Here is a 4,271-nt window from a genome sequence, read left to right as displayed (position 1 = left end):
CATAAAAAACAATTCATGAAAACACGTTGTGGAAAAACTCGTACCGTTTGGGGAACCGTGCTCTCAGAGAAGTTAAAAGCATCTGGAAAAACGCCAGTAGACAGCGAGAGGTTAACCATTTTAGTTACACAAGGGCCAATTTCATCAAACACTTTTTGAATAATCTGAATGGAATGACGTCAGATGAACGGGAAGATGGCTTCATCCTGGTCACCAATTCAGAAATATCAGAAATCGTCACAGTCCTAAAAGTGGACCACATGCTGGGGACTGGCTTAAAAACAGCAGTGGTACCACACGAATGGGGCGGTATTTTATCTTTAATCATTTAAATTTTATTAGTGAAAAAACCCCAAAAGGCATTGCTGTCAGCTTCACAAAAAACAGGGATAACTGGGACAGCAGGGCAAACGAGTGTATTGATCGTATCAAACAGCACTTTAGGATTTGTTTTATTTACTGTTATTAGTTGACGGATATAGTCTGATCTTGCTTTTCCAACCGTCACATTATAGGACAACACAAGTTCTCTGAGTTAAAGCCTGTGTACCTCAAGGCTAGTGGATTTCCACAGGCGTTCAGTCTTTTGACACAATCTCTTAAATTTTAAAATCTCTTCATTAATCCAAGGCCACATTTTTTCCAGAGTAGGCAAGTTTGAATTTACAAGGGCCACCTGATCCAGAATTTTTTCACAGTGATTGTTTAAACAGTGAACAAAAACATCCAAATCAGGGCAATCCATAAGTAGAGCAGGATCAAACAAATCAGAAAAATATCTGCAGTATTTGCCGTGATAACACGTCTCTGAGACCTAACTACTGGAAGCTTTGGGTCAGAACTGAAGTGAAGCTCAAACAGAACAATATTATGGTCACTCATATAGACATAATTTTATAGCTCTCCGCTACCTGAATATCCGATCCCTGGATACTCACCGGTGAGAAGTGGGATGTTTTCTTCCTAAGGGTCATGATCATCTCCTTCGTCTTGCTGGTGTTAAGCTGAAGCTGGTTGAGCTCACACCAGCTGACAAAGTCCCCGATGACCGTCCTGTATTCCAGATCGTTCCTCTCAGAAACACATCCAACAACGGCTGTGTCATCGGAGAACTTCTGGATGTGGCAGTGGGTGGTGTTGGGAGTGAAGTCTGAGGTGTAGAGAGTGAAAAGTAAGGGGGAGAGCACCGTACCCTGAGGGGCACCTGTCCTGCAGAGCACTACGTCAGACACACAGTGAGTCTTTAAGCAACTAGATGCACTGTGTTTAACCCCATTTATGAGTTATTAGGAGGCCTGGGATTTTTCTAAGCAGCCAGTTTGTGTGATACAAAAGTTCATATACAGTTTAAGGTTTTCATTTACCTGATAAGAGCATTCTGTCCTGGGTCAAGCTTACTTTTCTATGCCAAATATGGTTTGTAACCTTGAGAAGACTAGCACAAGAAACGCGGGATTTGGGTTTTGGTATGTAGGTTTTTGTGTGTGTGTATGTGTATCTGAACGTGCATGTCTGTATGTTATCTGTCTGTGTGTGTCTGAGTGTCCGTTCAAGTGGCTGAATGCCCATACTCCTGTCTGTGTGTATATGTGTGTACAAGTGTATGTGTCTATGTGTTAGAGTACGTGCAAATGTGTATGTGTTAATCTGTAGCTTCTAGCTTGAGTGAAATCACCTTGTATACTCTCCACTGTTTCACCGCAAACACCACACCCACACCATAAATCTCACTATGTAATCTGATTCTTTTTTGATTAATAAAAAGACTACCTTCAGGGGAATTTCTCCGAAGTTCCTCAGGTCTGTCTGATGAGACGTTTCTGAGGCTTCCCTTGCCGGCAGGTACATCTAGCATACAATTTCAGTCTCCTGTTTTCTGTCTGAGATCTGGAAACATATAGTGTACCGAACCTAAGGGGTAATTCTTTAGAATTATCCCTAAAATAGTCCGTAGTCCATGCAGCCAGGTGTTGGTTCACTCCCACTCTCTCCATCTTCACATGGTGTTAAAACCACTGGAGAAGTTTATAAACAGATTCTCACAGTGCTCCCGCTGTCCTCCAGTTGTAGTAGCAATCTGTGCAGCAGGTAGATTACTGCATTCTCCACCCCAATCTCTGGGGTGGAGAATGCAGTAATCTACCAAGGCTGGTAAGCAATCTGCAGGAGGTCCAGCTGTGTGCCCACCAGGGGTCAAAGGAGTTGCAGGATGTTACTCTCCATGGTTTTCATCAGGTGAGAAGTCAAGGCAACAGGCCTGAAGTGGTTTGGCTCCTTGGGGGCGCGGCGACTTTGGTACCGGGAGCACACAGGAGGTCTTCCACAGGGCTGGGACTTTCTCCAGGCTCAGGCTCAGGTTGAAGAAGTGCCTGATGATCCATCAGGTCCATGAAGAGACTTGGGCTGATTCCGTCCGGACCCAGCGCCTTCCTTGCCTTGATCTTCTTAAGTTGACTTCACCTCTAGCAGTAGTTCAGTAAAGTAGTAGTATTCTGTCTAGTAAAGGTCACCTTTGCTCTCTTTTGGTTTCTTGACATTTTAAAGAGCTTTTCGCTCATCGTTGACTTGTTTCTCAGTGAGTTTATCAGGAGTTCTGGGTTTCCACATGATTTCCGCTTTGTCCTTTGTTTTCCAGTTTGGTTTCCACACTTATTAGGCTTTAAATGATCTGGGCTCCTTCAAGCAGTGATGCTTTACAACTAGTGCCTCTGCCACTGCACATCTCTAAACATTATTGGGGCAAGGCTATGTATGAAAACAAGGCCTCTGCCAGGCACTCCAAGATGTCTATTTGACACTTGGGGATGTCATTGGGGTGCCATCTCTTAAATAAAATGTGTTTCCTTGTCCAGATATGCGTTGTGTGAGTAGGTTGGAATTGGAAACACAGCAGGCCGTGGGCTCTGCCATTCAGAGGGGGAGGGATTCAGAATGATGGTACCCACTGAGTTCCCACTGAAATTCTGACACTCACATAAAGAGCTGACATCAGTGGCATCAGGGGTGCTTTCCTGGGAAACTACTGTCAGCGTCAACTCCAGAGGTGCATTAACAACTTTAAGTGTGTCTTTATCTTTCAGCTAGTTCTAGATGTTAGCGTGAAGAAGATATGCTTTCCTCATTATGGACTGAACCCACAACAAGCTCAATAATGTTTCTGTAATCAGCAGAAGCCAGGCTGGATCATTCAAAGGTATTTTGTGCCCAATAATGAAATGCAAATAGTAGGACTCAATTTTAATGTGCTTTTACTCCATTCTTATTTTATTGAGGACAAGGTAGCAGGCACTGGAGGAGGATAGAGGACCAGCACTACTTAGTACTGTGCTTAGGGGATGGGAATTGCAACTTTCTTCCGCCAAACATGGATACTTTTAACTGAAGATATGGATGCAGAATTTCCTATGAAGTGAAGATCATCAATCAATTCATCAAGGCACAAAATTCATAAGAGTGAGTATAAAGATTCAGCTTCATGGACAGATTGACTGAAGTGGAAGTAGGGGAAGGCTGTGAGTTGTTTTCATACCCAACTGTGTATTCTTAAATGTTAATTTGTGTGTGTTTGTAGGGTGGGGGGTACCTACTTAGACTTAGACTTAGACTTCTCTTTATTGATCCTTTTGGGATGACTCCTGCGAGGAAGTTAACTAAATAAAAAGAAAGAAAAGAAACTTATATGCCTGTGTCTTAAATGTGTTGCACTTTGAATAAACAAATTTTCCAACTCTGGGATAACTAATGCCGGCATTCCACTGCGTGGTATCTACTCAACACGCCTCGACTCTACTCGCCTTTTTTGGTTTTCATTACAAAAACAAGTCCCTGGGACCTGCTACCAGGGACTTTTTTTAGTACTACCTCAGTCGAGGTTCCAAGCGAGCTGAGGCAAGCTCAAAAGGTGACGTGAAAACCTGCAGACTGCTGGTTGGTCGGATCACTGCGTTGTTAGCAGACAAGAGTGCGGAGTGTGTGTCCAGAAAAAATGGACATTTAAAAAACAAATCTAGCCAGACACCGACAGATTATCTACTCTCTGCACTATTCTCACTTATCAACTGTTCAATATTAAAGGCTGTTAGGGGCTTTATGTCGTTTCCAATATTGCACACGGTTACTTTAAAAAAACAAGACAAGTTATCAAAGAAAAGTTTTTATTTAGCTTTTCAAGTAGCGCATCAAACCATCCCGGACATCCCGGTCTTCTTCCTCTGCACCTTGTGACAGTGTCCACCCGGCTCTGCCGTCCCAGATGCATCCCAGTCGTTGTC

This window comes from Etheostoma cragini, chromosome 13 (assembly GCF_013103735.1).
Source record: "Etheostoma cragini isolate CJK2018 chromosome 13, CSU_Ecrag_1.0, whole genome shotgun sequence".
NCBI classification, from domain to species: Eukaryota; Metazoa; Chordata; class Actinopteri; order Perciformes; family Percidae; genus Etheostoma; species Etheostoma cragini.
The sequence above is the reverse complement of the archived record's forward strand: the minus strand, read 5'-3'. Positions refer to the sequence as shown.